The 17,516-nt window shown below is 35.6% G+C and overlaps 1 pseudogene across 1 annotated transcript in view; it reads left to right on the top strand.

Annotated features, from left to right (window-relative positions):
- LOC110261402 (tyrosine--tRNA ligase, mitochondrial pseudogene) overlaps positions 1 to 17,516 on the top strand; it is a 317,000-nt pseudogene that overhangs the window by 98,592 nt on the left and 200,892 nt on the right. The gene's annotated exons all lie outside the window — the stretch shown is intronic.

The following is a 17,516-nucleotide window of genomic DNA, read 5'->3' as shown; positions in this document are numbered from 1 at the left end:
TTGAAGTCAGTCATCTTCCCCCACTTTTAGTACATGAAAACCACACTGCTTGTTGTAACTATAGTTCTGTATTGTCTAGAGAGTCATATAAATGAAACATAAATTACATAGCCTAAGATCTTTTTAAAATTATCCATGTTTTATGCATCTGCAATTTATTATTTTTTATTACTGACCAGTATTCCATAGTGTGACTATATCACAATGTGTTTGTTCATCAACTGACACTATTATTAATAGAGCAGATTTGAACACTCATGTTTTTGTGGGAATATATTCTTTTATTATTCTGGGGAAATACATAGGAAGAGTAGTATTGGACTTTATGATAAGTGTATATATAACTTTATTTTTTTTTAAGAGGGGCAATATGTTTTCTCAAACGGTTGGTTTCCAAAATCATTAATTCTATCAGTAATGTATGAACTTTCTAGAGGTATCATGCTGTGATTTTACTTACAGTATAGTTGGCTATCTTTAAATGTATGAGATATTCATTTATAATTTTTTTGCCAATTTTGTATTATGTTGCTTCTCTATATCATGTGTTAACATTTTATTTCATTGTGGTAAAGATACATAACAAGAGATCTAACCTCTTAACAATTTTTAAATATACAATATGATATTGTTGACCATAGGTACAATGTTGTACAATAGACCTTCAGAGATTATTCCTTCTGCTTAACTGAAGCTTTATGTCCATTAATAAGTTATTCCTCATTGCCCTGGAAATTTCACAGCTCCTGGAAACTACCATTCCACCCTTTGTTTTATGAAGTGGACTGTTTTAGATACCTTATAGAACTGGAATCACAAATATTTGCTTTTCTATGACTGGTATACTTCACTTAGCATGTGTCCTCAAAGTTCATCCATGTTGTTGCAAATTGCAGAATTTGCTTCCTTTTGAAGATTATGTAGTATTTGTATGTACATACTACATCTTCTTTATCCAGTCATCTGTTGATGGACATTTAGGTGTTTCGAGATGTTGGTTATTATGAATAATGCTGCAGTTAACTTAGGAATAGTAATATCTTTTGAGTTCCTAATTTCAGTTCTTTTAGGTAAATATATAGAAGTGGGACTACTGAATTATATGGTAGATTTATTTTCATTTTTTTGAGAAATATCCATATTGTTTTTTATAGCAACTGCACTATTTTACATTCCTATTAAGAGTGTACCAGAGTTCCTATTTCCCCACATACTCACCAGTGGTTTTTTTTTTTTTTTTTGCTATTTCTTGTGCCACTCCCTCGGCATATGGAGGTTCCCAGGCTAGGGGTCCAATCGGAGCTGTAGCCACAGGCCTGCGCCAGAGCCACAGCAACGCGGGATCCCAACCGCGTCTGCAACCTACACCACAGCTCACGGCAACGCCGGATCGTTAACCCACTGAGCAAGGGCAGGGATCGAATCCGCAACCTCATGGTTCCTAGTCAGATTCGTTAACCACTGCGCCACGACGGGAACTCCCAGTGTTTTTGTTTTGTTTTTTTTTAAATAATAGTCATCTTGACAGTTGTGAGTGATATTGTGATTTTGATTTGCAATTTCCTGCCTCATGATTAGTGACAAAGGGCATTTTTTTTCCCCTGTGCTTGATGGCGGCTAGTATGGCTTTTGGAGAAATGCCTACTCAAGTACTTAGCCCATTTTTTGGTATAGGAAAGTAGGTTAACATCATACTTAATAATGAAAAACTTAAAAGCTTTTCTTCTATGATCTGAAACAAGACAAGAATGTCCACTAGTAACACTTCCATTCAACATATTATTGTCAGTAATAGACCCACACATACATGGTCAAGTAACATTCAATACTCTTATAAGGAAATTCAGTTGAGAAAAAAAATACTCTTTTCAAGACACAGCTACATGATCCTGGAAAAAATGAATATATGAATATATATACATGGAGAAAATGAGCAAAAACCAAATACCAAATTTTAATCCAAATAATATACAAAGATTCACTAAAAATGAATCATAAAAGTAAATATAATAAGTAACCTGAAACATTTCCAGAAGAAAATATCAGAGACTTTCTTTCTCTCATTTCATTAAGACAAAGATTTCTTAAATAGAACGCAAAAAGCATGAGATCTGTAAGAAAATAATCAGGTTTATCAGTATTAAAAATTTCTGATCTTTGAAAAACACTGTTAAGAAAATTAAAGCAGACCGTGACGAACTATTTGGAAGATGTACAATAAAAGACCTCATCTCAGATAAATATAGAAATTTTACTCAATATAAAAAAGTTGTAATTCCTTAGGTATTTTGTAGTTGTAATTCTTAGGTATTTTGTGATTAATCCCTTATCAGATATATGATTTGCAAATATTTTCCCTGATTTATAGATTGCTTTCACTTTGTTGTTTCCTTTGCTGTTGAAGTTTAAGACTACATGTTATATATAATTTGTTTTGTATTTGCCTCTTTTTTTGTAGGTTTAGTTTTTTTCCTTTATCTTTTAATGGCTTAATCATCATACATTGTATATAAAAGAACAGTAGAGATGAAGATAAATTTTATCTATTCCCCCAAATGGGTATTCTTCTTCTGTTGTTCTTTAGTGTGAATGGGTACATCAATTCAGTCAGTAACTGGGCTGAATTTTTTGGTTGTTGCTCTAGTTAACATCAGTATACCTCTGACTAAATCATTCTGCTTAATGTGAGGTCTAGCACTTTTTTTTTTCTGTTTTTCCTCTTAGTGTTCCTTTACTCCTCAGCTTTTTTTGCAAGGCCTTTTTCTCCTGCATCATGGCCTTCTACTAGGTATTTTGAATGGGGCCATATTTTATTCCCCTATCCCAGTGGCAACAGATTACTTCCTTGTTTTAAAGAAAGATCTGGGCATGAAGTGATTTCCTGTCCCTTCACAAGCAGCAGATTTATTTTTTAGTTTCAGTGCTGTGGATGGGACAGGTTATTTAGGGCTCCTCTAGTAGCCATTGAACTTTACCCAGAAGGGATGGCAAGAAGGAGCCTTGCTTTCCCAACAGCAGACAGCTTTTGCTAGAACTCATCCTTCAGTGGCAGCTGACCTGATCTTTTCCTGGGACAAAGAGCAACAGATAATTTGTTTTGTTTGTGACTTTTGTGTTTTGCACCTCAGTTAAGAAAAAAATATTCTTTTTAAGTGGACATTAGATTGTCTTTCATATGAATGAAGAGTTAAGAAGCAAGTCATTTTCTTGATGGACACAGGTAATCATCACTTATGTAGCTATTCTAGTGAAATCCCTCTTAACATCACTTGTCAGGCCTCCAATTTTTCACTTGAGCAACCAGTGGATGCTGAAGGGAAATAGCTAGCAAGCCAGAATGAGTTTCTGTTGTGTTTGACCTGTCATGACTCAGGCTTTCAACATTCTTTAAAATTTCAGATATTTTCTTTTTATCTGTTTTTATGATTGACTCCTATTCTTCCCATACTCTGGTATAAGTAAAATGAATGTGATTCTCATCTTTCATGAAAGGGGCTTGTCATCTTCTGAAGTTTCTGATGAACTCAACAAAAGTCAGGTTTTATATATTAGGGTTTTTTTTTTTTTCCTTGTAAAAACAGGAAAAATACCTTCTTAGGACTTTTTACTTCCTAGCCAGAAGTAAAGCACAGCAAATTTATTTTAATTTTTATATTATGTAAGTTACAACCAATTTTTAATTGAGCCTGTATCTAGTTGCCTTGCTAAATTTATCTTGTTGCTGATCTTCTAGGAAATACAGGTTAATGTTTTAATGAAATCTAGAACATTTTTAGATTTTATTTTTTTTAATTGTTTCTTGCCCTTCCTCCTTTTCAACAGTGACTGCCACTACAGTGGATAATATTCCACATGTTATTTATTTATTTATTTTTTGTCTTTTGTCTTTTTAGGGCTTCACCTGCATCATATGGAGGTTCCCTGGCTAGAGGTCAAATCAGAGCTGTAGCCTCTGGCCTACACTAGAGCCACAGCAATGTGGTATCCAAGCTGCATCTGTGACCTACACCACAGCTCATGGCAACGCTGGATCTGTAACCCACTGAGCAAGTCCAGGGATCGTACCAGCAACCTCATGATTACCAGTTGGATTTGTTAACCACTGAGCTATGACAGGAACTCCTCCATATGTTATTGATACTCCATAAATATTTTTTCCCAAATTTTCTCAGTGCCTCAGTTTAGATATTTCTATACAGTCTTATTGTTAGGTTAAGCATTCTGATTATTTCTTCAGCTTAAATATTATATTTCTCAATTCTACATTTTCTAATGATCTCTATCTCTAATTTATTTTTCTGTATTTTTCCTAAAATGTTTATAATAGCTATTTAAAGTCCTTGCTTAATTCTCACATCTGTGTAATCTTAGGGTCTGCTTCTATTGACTGTGCTTTTCTCTATATTATGGTTCCTATCTTCCTTCTTCTTTTCTTGATTACTGTTTTTTTTATTATATAGTAGATATTCTGAGTAAAATGCTACAGCAATATGGGATTTTGTCATCTTCCTCCAAAGAATGTTGGATTTTTAGTCTAACAGGCAGTGATCAGAGCACCATGATCTTATGGAGGCTTGGTTTTAAATTTTTGTCAGGTCTCTTCTTTTTGTTTGTTTTTTCCTTTAGCCCTAAAAGATAGCATACCATCTTACAGGTGTTTTACTCATAAGCTTTGCCCCACCAGGCATTTTAGGGGAGGCCTCAAGGTGTTTATTATTCACTCTAGCATGGGGAAACTTGAACTCTACTTTCTCTTTTCACAGCTTGGTAGTTTATATATTCTCTTCTCAGCTCTTTAATCTTATAGATGTTACTTATATCTACATTCATTGTATTCTCTCCTAGTGTGTATGCAGTTTGATAGTCTGGAAAATATCTGAGGGCAATGTGTTTATACATATTCTTCAGCTTTGCATTTGTCAAATTTCTCAGTCTACTTCCAAGTGGTCTGGTAAACATAAATTAGAAACTTGATTCCATTCTGTGACATTGCTGCTGCTTTTCCTCTTTTTTTTTCTCATTTAATGATTTTTATTTTTTTCCATTATAACTGGTTCACAGAGTTCTGTCAGTTTTCTATTGTACAGCAAGGTGACCTGGTCACACATACAAATATTCATTCCTTTTTCTCACATTATCATGCTTCGTCATAAGTGACCAGGTATAATTCCCAGTGCTATACAGCAGGGTCTCATTTCTTTTCCATTCCAAAGGCAATAGTCTGCAACTATTAACACCAAATCCCCAGTCCATCCCAGTCCCTCCCCCTTGTCAACCACAAATCTGTTCTACAAGTCCATGATTTTCTTTTCTACGGAAAGGTTCATTTGTGCCTTATATTAGATTCCAGGTATGTGATATCATATGGTATTTGTCTTTCTCTTTGTGACTTATTTAATTTGTTATGAGAGTCTCTAGTTCCATCCATGTTGCTGCAAATAGCATTATTTTGTTGTTTCTTTATGGCTGAATAGTATTCAATTGTGTATATATACCACATCTTGTTAATCCATTCATTTGTTGATGGACATTTAAGTTGTTCCCATGTTTTGGCTATTGTAAATAGTTCTGCAGTGAACATGCAGGTGTATGTGTCTTTTTCAGGGAAAGTTTTGTCTTTCTATATGCCCAAGAGTGGGATTGCTGGGTCATATGATAGTTCTAATGTAGTTTTCTGAGGTACTTCCATATTGTTTTCCATAGTGGTTGTACCAATTTACATTCCCACCAGCAGTGCAGGAGGGTTCCCTTTTTTTCATGTCTTCTCCAGCATTTGTTATTTGTGGACTTATTAATGATGGCTGTTCTGACTGGTGTGAGGTGGTATCTCATAGTAGTTGTTATTTGCATTTCTCTAATAATCAGTGATGTTGAGCATTTTTTCATGTGCTTGCTGCCCATCTGTATATATTCTTTGGAGAAATGTCTATTCAGGTCTTTTGCCTATTTTTCTATTGGGTTATTGGCTTTTTTTGCTGTTGAGTTGTATAAGTTGTTTGTATATTTTAGAGATTAAGCCCTTGTCAGTTACATCCTTTGAAACCATTTTCTCCCATTCTGTAAGTTGTCTTTTTGGGTTTTTTTTTATGATTTCCTTTGCTGTGCAAAATCTTTTCAGTTTGATTTTGTCCCATTGGTTTATTTTTGCATTTATTTCTGTTGCCTTGGGAAACTGACCTGAGGAAACATTTGTAAGTTTGATGTCAGAGAATGTTTTGCCTATGATCTCTTCTAGGAGTTTGATGGTGTCTTGTCTTACATTTAGGTCTTTAAACCATTTTGAGTTTATTTTTGTGTGTTTGGTGAGGGTGTTTTCCAGTTTCATTGACTTACATGCACTGTCCAGTTTTGCAAGCACCACTTTCTGGAAAAAACTGTCTTTTTCTTACTTTATATTCTTGCCTCCTTTGTCGAAGATTAATTGACCATTGGTGTCTGGGTTTATTTCTGGGTTCTTTATTCTGTTCCATTGGTCTCTATGTCTGTTTTGGTACCAGCACCACACTGTCTTGATGACTGTGGCTTTGTAATATTGCCTGAAGCCTGAGAGAGTTATACCTTCTGCTTGGTTTTTGTTCCTCAGGATTGCTTTGGCCATTCTGGGTCTTTTGTGTTTCCATATAAATTTTTGGATTGTGTGTTCTAGTTCTATAAAAAATGTTATGCATAATTTTATAGATATTGCATTGGATCTGTAGATTGCTTTGGGCAGTATGGCCATTTTTATAATATTAATTTTTCCATCCCAGGAGCTTGGAATATCTTTCCATTTCTTTGAATCCTCTCTAATTTACTTGATTAATGTTTTATAGTTCTCAAAATATAAGTCTTTCACCTCCTTGGTCAGGTTTACTACCAGGTATTTGATTTTGGGGGGTGTAATTTTAAAAGGTATTGTATTTTTGTATTCCTTTTCTAATATTTCATTGTTAGTATACAGAAATGCTACTGGTTTCTGAATATTAAACTTATATGCTGCCACTTCACTGAATTTGTTGATAAGTTCAAGTAATTTTTGGGTTGAGTCCTTAGGGTTTTCTATATATGGTATCATGTCATCTGCATACCTTGACAGTTTTATTACCTCTTCTCTTCCTATTTGGATGCCTTTTATTTCTTTTGTTTGTCTGATTGCTGTGCGTAGGACTTCAAGTACTATGTTGAATAACAGTGGTGAGAGTGGGCATCCTTGTCTTGTTTCAGATTTTAATGGGAAGGCTTTCTGCTTTTCTCCATTGAGTATTATATTTACTATGGGTTTGTCATAAATGGCCTTTATTATTTTAAGGTATATTCCCTCTATACCCACAATGGTAAGAGGTATTTTTTTAATCATGAATGGATGTTGGATATTGTCAAATGATTTTTCTGCATTTATTTTGATCATATGGTTTTTGAATTTTCTTTTCTTTTTTTTTTTCTTTTTTTTTTTTTTTTTGTCTTTTGTCTTTTTAGAGCTGCACCCATGGCATATGGAGGTTCCCAGGCTAGGGGCTGAATCAGAGCTGTAGCTGCCAGGGTACACCACACCTCATAGCAATGCCAGATCCTTAGCCACTGATTAGGGCAAGGGATTGAACCCATGTCCTCAGGGATACTAGTTGGGTTAGTTAGAGTGAGGCTCCTGACTTCTTTTGTTAATGTCATGTATGACATTGATTGATTTGCATATGTTGAACCATCCTTGTGAGTCTGGGATGAATCCCACTTGGTTGTGGTATATGATCTTTTTTATATGTTGTTGGATTCCATTGGCTAAAATTTTGTTGAGAATTTTTGCGTCTATATTCGTAAAAGTTAATGGTCTGTAGTTTTCATTTTTGGTTAGTATCTTTGTCGGTTTTGATATTAGGGTGATGGTGTCATCATAGAATATCTTTGGGAGTATTCCTTCTTCTTCAGCCTTTTCGAAAAGTTTAAGGAGGACGGGTATAAGTTCCTCTTTGCATGTTTGGTAGAATTCGCCTGCAAATCCATCTGCTCCTAGACTTTTATTTGTAGGAAGTGTTTTTCTTGCATATTCAATTTCATTTCTACGTATCAGTCTGTCAGTTGATCTCTTCTTGATTCAGTTTTGGCAGGCTGTATATCTCTAAAAAGTTGTCCATTTCTTCTAGGTTGTCAAATTTGTTGGCATATAATTGTTCACAGTATTCTCTTATGTTTTTTTTTAATCTTTCTGCAGCATCCATTATGATTTCTCCTTTTTCATGTCTTATTTTGTTTATTTCAGTTTTTTCTCTCCTCTTCTTGGTGAGTCTAGCCAGAGGTTTGTCAGTTTTGTTTGCCTTTTCAAAGAAATAGCTCTTGGTTTTATTGATTTTCTTTTCTTTCTTTTTTTTTGGAATCTCTATTTTATTGATTTCCTTTCTGATCTTTATGATTTCCTTCCTTCTGATGACTTTAGATTTTGTTTATTCTTCTTTTTTCTATTCATTTGGGTGGTAGGTTAAGTTGCCATTTTGAGATCTTTGTTCTTTTTGGGGGGAATACCTGTATTGCTATGTATTTCCCTCTAAGCACTGCTTTTGCAACATCCCATAGATTCTGAGTGGTTGTGTCTTCATTATCATTTGTCTCTTAAGTATTTTTTAATTTCCTTCTTGATTTCTTCATTGACCCATTGTTTTTTTAATAGCATGTTGTTTAGTCTCCATGTAGTTATTTTTTTCTCATTTCTTTTCCTGTGTTTGATTTCTAGTTTCATGCCATTGTGATTAGAGAAGATACTTGAAATAATTCCTGTACTGTTCATTAAATTTGTTGAGGTTAGATTTGTGCCCCAGTATGTGATTGATCCTTGAGAATATTCCATGTGCACTTGGGAAGAATGTATATTCTGAATTTTTTGGATATAATGTCCTGAAAATGTCAATTAAGTCTAACTTTTCTGTTGTGTCCTTTAGGATCTCGGTTGCCTTATTGATTTTCTGTCTACTGGATCTGTCCATTGATGTGAGTGTGGTGTTGAAGTCTCCTACTATGATTTTATTCCCATAAGTTTCTCCTTTTATGTGTGTTAGTATTTGTTGGAGGTATCAGGGTGCTCCTATATTAGGGGCATATATATTGACAATTGAAATAGCCTTTTTGTTGAATGGATCCTTTTACCATTAAATAGTGTCCTTCTTTGTTTGTCTTTATGGCCTTGATTTTAAAGTCTGTTTTGTCTGATATGAGTATTGCAACTCCTGCTTTCCTTTCTTGTCCATTGGCATGAAATATCTTTTCCCATCTCCTCAATTTCAATCTGTATGTGTCCTTTGCCCTAAGGTGGGTCTCTTGTGGACAGAAGATTATAGGTTCTTGCTTTTTTATCCACTCTGCCATTCTGTGTCTTTTGATTAGAGCATTCAGTCCATTGACATTTAAGTTAATTATTGATGGATATGTATTTATTTGTATTTTCAACCTTGTGTCCCAGTTGCTTCTGTGTTTCTCCTTTCTTACATTCTTTTTTGGTTGGATGACTTCCATTTATTTTATGCTTGTGTACTTTCCTTTTTTTGTGAATGTAATGTTTGGTTTTGATTGTGGTTGCCCTGTTTTTTAAGAATGTTAACTCCTTCCTGAATCTGCTTGCTTTAGCCTGATAGTCATATAGGCTCAAACACATTATTAAAATAAAAAAGAGTATATTTTCTTACTTTCCTTCCCCACATTTTGTGATTTTGAAGTCCTTTTTTTTTAACATCTTCATCTTTGACCTTTTGCTTTTCCCTGTGTTTATCATTGTTATTACAGTAATTTTTTTTCCCACTCTTCAATCTGTGTGCTTGCTTATTTAAGTGATTGCTGTCCAATTGTGGTTTCCTCCATCCTATCTCTTCTTACTTCTTTTTTTATTTACAGAAGCCCTTTCAGTATTTCTTTTAGAATAGGTTTAGTATTGCTGTACTATTTTAGCTTTTGTTTATTGGAGAAATTCTTTATTTCCCCTTCTATTTTAAATGATATTCGATCTGGGTAGAGTGCTTTTAGGCTGTGAATTTTTTCCTTTCAGAACTTTGAATATATCTTGCTACTCCTTTCTGGCCTGCAGTGATTCTGTAGAGAAATTGGCTGATAGCTTTATGGGGGTTCCCTTACAGTTAATGCTTTGTTTTTCTCTTGCTTCCTTTATAATCCTCTCTTTAACTTTGCCATTTTTATTATATGTCTTGGTGTGGGCCTATTTGGGTTCAATCTGTTTGGGGCCTTTTGTGCTTCCTATATATTGATACCAGTTTCCTTTAGATTTGGGAAGTTTTCAAACATAATTTCTTCAAATATATTTTTAATCCCCTTTTCTTTTTCTTCTCCTTCTGGAATTCCTATTATGCGTAGTTTGGCCTGCTTTATATTATCCCATAGATCTCTTACATTGCATTTGTGTTTTTTCATTTGGTTTTCTGTCTGCTGTCCTGATTGGGTGATGTCCATTATTCTATCTTCCAAGTCACTGATTCTTTTCTCTGCATTATTCATTCTGTTCTTTACTGTTTTTAGCTCAGTTTGTGTCTCTGCAAATAAATTTTCTAATTTTTTCCACATTCGTCCTTACATTTTCTAGTTCCTTTCTAAAGTATACTGCATATTGTTCATATATGCTCTTAATTCCTTGATATTCAGCCTTAATTCCTTCAGTATTTTCATTATCTCCATTTTGAGCTCAGTGTCTCTTAGACTGCAGAGGTCTGTTTCATTGTTTGCTTCTTCAAGATAATTCTCTTGTTCTTTTAACTGGGAATGGTTCTGGAGCTTCTTCATCTTACTTATGTTTTTCTTTTTCTGTGAGTTTTTGGAAGACAAACTCTAGTCTTAGAAGGCTACTTCTATGCGAGAGAACCCCTTTGTATATTGTTGGGGGGTTACTGTTTATTTTTGGTGTGAGAGTTTGGATATTTGCTCTTTCTTTGGTGTGAGCAGACCATTATCCCCAGGGTGCTGAGAGTGTTTCCAGAGAGAAGGCGGCAATGTGTAGGGCTAGTAGTCAGTGCCTGGTTGCTGGGCTCTTACTAGCAGCAAGGATCTGCCAGAAGGTGGTACAGACTACTACTAGTTTCAGGGCCCTGGAAGTGGTGATGAGCCTTAGGCAGATTTTTGTGGTGCCCAGAGCATTTGGCAGTGTCAGCAGCAGGGTGTGTGTGTTCCCAGGAGAGTGAGAGCAAGAAAAGACAGAGTTCAATCACAGCACCCTCTTCTGAGGTGACTGGGGTCGCATAGGTGCCTTTCAGGGACCTCTAGTGGTAGTGGGCCATGCCCACCTCTGGAGTCAGAGATAACTGTGGTGGTTTGCCCCCACCACCTGCAGAGCACACAAGAAGCACCCTGTCCTGGTTAGCCCATACAGGAGGTGCTGCACAAGCTGCTCCTTGTTGTGGGGTCTTAGGAAGGGACATGATTAAGTGTTTGGGCACTGCCCAGAGCATTTGGCAGTGGCAGCAGCAGGGTGGGTGTGTTCCCAGTGGAGTGAGAGCAACAACGGGTTGTGCTCAGTTGCAGCCCCTCCCCCCTTTTGTTTTTGGACAATGCCTGAGGTGACTGGGTCTGCAGGTGGATCCCACTCATAGGCCCCTAGTGGTGGCAGGCCATGCCTCTCTCTGGCCTCCAAGGCAACTGCTGTGATTCGTCCCTGCCACTTGTGGATCACACAAAAGGCACCAAGTTGCACTTATCCCCTTGCTGCCCTTAGCCCACAAAAGAGGTGCCCAGCCATCCGTTGCCCCACAAGAAGTGTGCTCTCTCCCATAGCCTGAGCTAGTGGCTTCTTGCCACTTGTAGCCTGTGCCAGAGACATCCCCTCCTCTGAGAGCCCGCATGTGCACAGGGAGATTCCTTTGGCAGCCCGCCCCTCCTCCTCTCATCCTCCCCAGCAATGGTACCTTGCTTCTGTGGGCCCAGATCTCCTCTTGAGTTCCCACTGCCATGGCATTTCACTCCCCACCCTGTAGCATACTGCTCCTCTGCCTGTGGCTCACCGCTCCTTAGTTCCTCAGGTTGTGCTCACACAGCCAACCCTATTCCTCTCCCTGGAACTGACCTCTGGAACCTGAGTCTCAGTGCCCAGCCCCCACCTGAGTGTCTCAGGCTGTGCCATCAGGGGAGGTGATGCAGATGATCTGTGTGGCTCTCACTCTACTTTGCCCTCCTCAGTCCAGGTGCTGTGCTTTTCTTGGTGACTTTGAGGTTCCTCTGTCTTGGCTGATCTCCTTGTTGGTCAGGTGGCTTCTCATGACATGGGTTTCTTTTCTCTTTCACAACTCCCTCTCAGGAATGCTAGTCCCGTCCTGATTCTTTTTTTTTTTTTTTCCTCTCTTTTTTTCCTTTGTTCTACCAAGTATAAGAGTTTCTTGCCCTTTTTGGAGGTTTAAGTTCTTCTGCCAGCGTTTCGTTTGGTAGATGTTATGTGCAAGTCATTTAACATGTAGGTGTATTTTTTTTTATGTGTTTGTTGAAGACAAGCACAATGTCTTACTCCTCCACCATCTTGATCCTTCTCTCTGCTGCATTTCATCTTGCATTTTATTCTCAATGTATAGTGAAAAATGTGGTGTAGAGATGATGTCGTATTTTAACTTGCCTCTTCCTTATCCTATTGATCAGAAAGAGAGATTCCTGCCTTAGGGTTAAGGGGATTGCTGACCACATGCCGCCCAGCACTGGACAGATGAGATTGATGATAGTTTATTAGTCATATATACTTACAACCTAGGGAAGCAGAATACTGCATGTCATGCAAGGCCACAGGGAGGCTGTACTCAGGAATACGGTGAACAACCAGGAACTGTGAGAGGTAAGCATTGTAGTATCAAGAGGGTGAGGTGTCCTCTGGTTCCCAGGAAAGTATTTGATTGCATTGGTTTCATAATTTTATGGGGTGGCAGGGAACTGAAACCTGCTACTCAGCAATAAGCAGAAACTATATGCCTGTGCCTTTTAGTAATAACTATGTCTGGCTAGGCGACCTTATCTGTGGAAGCAGAGTTGGGAAGATAACTTGTGGTTTAGACTAGTTAAGGCCTTCCCAGTGTCACCAGACATTGAAGCAGCACATAACATTAGGCCTTAATTTTAGGCCTTCCACCATAAGCTCTAAGCCAAAAATCCAGTCAAATGGGGTCTCTCATAGTGAAATTTATAATGTGATTCATTGTTTTCAAAAGCTATACCTTCTAGCCTCTGTCTACTTTTGATCACTCATTAGTGTTTTAAAATGCTGTGCAGTAGAAAAAATATATATATAAAGTAATAAAAAAAAATGGTTTTCACTTTTCTATTTGCTCAAGAATTTGTGATTGTTGTTGAGAGGAAGTTAGTCCTCCATAATTTTTTTTTAAATGGCCACACCCATGGCATATCTAAGTTTTCAGGCCAAAGACTGAATCTGAGCTGGAGCTGCAATCTATGCCTCAGCTGCAACAACACTGGATCCTTTAACCCATTGTGGTGGGCCAGGGATTGAACTTCCTCCCCCACAGCAACCCAAGCCATTTCAGTGGGATTCTTAACCCATTGTGCCACTGTGGGAACTATAGTCCTCCACAACTGTTGAAAGATCATGTGTCATTGGTTTATTATTATGCAAATGTTCAAATATAGGAAAAGTTAAAAGAACTTTTAACTTATATGTAAAAATATACCCTTATATCTATGGGTACATATATTTGTAGGGTGAACATATATACCCACCATCTAGATCTTGTAATTGACATTTTACTACATTTTCTTTGCTATAATCTATTTGTCTGTTCATCATTGTATCTGTCCATCAATCTTTTTTCTTATTATTACCTTCAATATAAATTACAAACATCAATGCACTTCACTCCCATGAGCATATTCTGAAGACAGATACAATAGCATTAGAAGTGGGTTAAGGTTGACACTATAGATTTTGATCTAACAATCTGGAAGATGATGTGGTTATTAACTGAAGAAGGAGCAGTTTTTTTGTGGGAATATGGGAAGCACAGTTTTTGAAATATTTAGTTTTAGAATCCTAGTAGACATCCATAACTCTTTAGATACACATATTAAGAATTCATTCTAATTGAGTGCCTGTTGTGGCTCAGTGGGTTAAGAACCTGACTAATATCCATGAGGATTCAGGTTTGTTCCCTAGCCTAGCTCAGCAAGTTAAGGATCCAGCATTGCCCCAAGCTGCAGTGAAGGTCATGGATGTGGCTCGGATCCAGTGGAGCCATAGCTGTGGCATGGGCCTGCAGCTGTAGCTCTGATTCCACCCCTAGCCTGGGAATTTCCATATACCATGGGTACAGCCCTAAGAAGACAAAAAAAATTTTTTTCTAATTATCTAGCTTGAAGATATATATCCATGATTAATTAATGTCTTTATTTTCTATCCTCAGCCTAAACACAGAACTGAGAATGTAGTATGTGTCTCTTAATGTTTGTTAAATGAATCAATAATTTAATAAATGAGAAAATAAATGAGGAAAATTGCTTTTGAAAAATGTTAATTATTAATTTCAAAGCAGGGTATTCATGGGAGAACATTTTAGCATACAGAAAGAGATATCTCAACTTTTTGATGGTGTTTTTCACTTACTTTTATGTATCCATTGAAACAGAAGTGGTCTGTTTTTAAAGATGCCCTCTAGTATTTAAAAAGGATGAATCATTTTAGCAGTGTTATGTAATATTTTATACATTATGGAATAGGGGTGGCTCAAATTTTTAATTTTTTTTTTAGTATTTGCATAATTACATAATGTTAGTAAGTCCCTACTTATTGAGAAGACAAGTAAAATCTAAAACAGATCAGTCTATTTACAAATTTTGACATAGATAATGTCGTATTTCACTATATTTAGTTTTATGATTTTCTAGAAAGTATGTAAACAATATTCTGTGAAAAAGGAAGAATTCTTAAGATGAGGTCAAAGGTTAAAAACTACAGTATAAAACATATGAATTTTCACATGTAAATTTGCATTTTATAAGCATAAAACTTACAAGAGGCCAGTCTTTCCATTTAAGTCTTGAGGATAAATGTGACCTAAGCTTTAATTCCATTTTTTCAGTTTGTTTATCATTGATTCATTATTAGCAGTGCCCTGAATAACATTGCCAGACACTTTTAGAAGTCATAAAAAGCTTTTATTTTTGTATTTGAATTAACATTTTATTATTAATGGAATAACTGGAAAACACTGCAGTAATTATTGGCTATGTCAGTATTTTTGACAGCTCTCCTAATTTTGTACTCAAAAGAAAAATAATACCTCATGTTGTCCCTTTTGCATGATTAATAGACAAAAAACCATTCATCATCTTTTGACTGGTAGTATATGATGAGGTCAAGGCAATCAATCAATATACTTATTTTTTAATAATGTCTAGCCTGACAACAAGTCCTCAACAAGAAGATGAAATTTGTCAGTAATGTGAGTGTTTGTTCTGTATAGACTGCACAAAGTCATTAAGCTCTTGGGATAGTTATTGCTTTTTTAATATGGCAATATTAAGGCTATACTTAGATTTAAAGTGATATACTGAGTGTGAATGATTCTGTTTCTTGATCTCAAATCATTCTTCAAGTACACTGCAATATTGGCAATCATGAAGGCTATTTTTCATAATATCTTTTATCACATTTCAATGTCAGAATAACGTTTCACTGTGACTGACTGTCCCTGCACTGTGAAAGCTTTAGGAAGACAGGTTTGCCTGTCTCAGTGGAATTCTAAGACCTGGAGCATCTCCTACCTGTCACTTTATGTCTGTAATTTAGATTTTTAAAAGGTAGGTTGAGACAGCCTGTTTTTATTTTTACTTCTCAACTAAAATTTTATTCAGAAATCTGCTCTTGGCCATAAAATAATATTCAAAAGTGACCTATGCTTGATCTATAGTGTCAATATATATAATAAAAGGTTGACTTGGAGGCTATTCATATCCAATTCTAGTGATGATAACAGTGAAGTCTTTAGTATAAATAAATGCCTTTTTGTTTTAGGAAAATAAAGCCACATGTTAAGTTAGAGCCGTTAACATGATCACAAATAAATTTTACTGTGTAGTTAATATTTAATTTCTTTAACAATGATGCAACTTCTTCAAATAATAGTTTCATTAAAAGTCATATCAATTAATAGTGTGTAACAATGATATCTTCTTTGTTAATTCTATTACTACAGTTTATTTTTCACACATACATTTTATGCTTCATGATATAGAGGTAAATAGTTTCTAAATTGAAAAATATTTACATTTATATCATAGATTGTAAAATATATATATCAGCTGGATATATAGAGGCCAAATAAAGCATTTCAACTGGGGTAATTCTACATATTGTTGAAGAAGCCAAATACTCTTCTTGAAAGAAGTGTCCACTCTCTTGATATCTAAAGAATCATATGATTTAGGCATATAAATATAAAGGATATGATATTTAGTAAAATCATGATCTTGGGAAAAAATTTATTTCCTAAATTAACATTGTGCAATCAGCTTGAACTGAAGAGAAACAGATGTTGGTAACATTTTACCAATTTTTTTTCAAAAGCCGTGTTACAAATTACGTGTCTATGTTTATTTTATTTTTATACATTGGTTTGCCTCCTCCATTAACAATTTTGAATAAATTTCATTTTTAATAGTTAATGATGATGCAAATATTATGTATATTTACTTGGCTTTTTTTCTCATTTGAGTTTTTCCTAGTCTTAAAGAGACATAACCAATCAATCCAAATCAGAAACATGGAAGAGGTATTTTTAAAGCTCTCTATATATAAACTAGAAAAATATTTGTATCTGTAAAACTAGATAGACTAAAGCAAATATTAATTAATGGCTAAATTTTAATTCTACAGACAGTAGAAATAAAGGATTGTTAGTTAATAATACTGTTCCTCTTGAGAAATATAAATGAATTTCTTTTTTATTATAAAAGAAATATAAAGAAATGGTAAAAGAAATCAGAGTTATCCTAATCAGGCAAATGAATAAAACTTGAGGAAACTGAAACATGGGATATATATGCTAGGAACTTCTCTGCCATTTTTAGGATTGTAAATAACTGTTAAATTTCTTAGAATAAATGATGTATTACAGTGGTACATGGAAATGGATTTGTACAGGTGTATGTTTTTGAGAGTCGCATAACTTAGAAGAAAAACAGATATGTGGAGCAGTCCATTAGTTACCAGGGTTAGCGGGTCTTTGTGATTTTGTGGGCATTTTTTCCCTCATTTTCAGGGGCAGAAGAACTGTGTACTGAGACTCCTCCAAACACTGTATTGGCTTATTGTAGGGATCCAGCACTGTGTTGACATTATTATTGCCCATCTGGAGCTGCCCTTGTTTGATCTAGTATTGGCATCTTTGGCTCTCTTTCTCTGAACCCTGGTTTCTCACTGCACCCAAAACAACACTAGCTCATTGCTATTATTAGGTATTGGAGAGAGAATATATATAGTCAGCTCTTCTAAGTGATATGCCTGTGATTTAAATATTGTCATAGCTGGAAGATAGCTAACAGAGAACATTGAAGAAGTCAGTTGCATT

Source organism: Sus scrofa, chromosome 6 (genome assembly GCF_054392235.1).
Source record: "Sus scrofa isolate SSC_HxYL_T2T_F1_AM1 chromosome 6, Sscrofa_HxYL_maternal_Yorkshire_Landrace_v2.0, whole genome shotgun sequence".
NCBI classification, from domain to species: Eukaryota; Metazoa; Chordata; class Mammalia; order Artiodactyla; family Suidae; genus Sus; species Sus scrofa.
The sequence above is the reverse complement of the archived record's forward strand: the minus strand, read 5'-3'. Positions and strand labels throughout refer to the sequence as shown.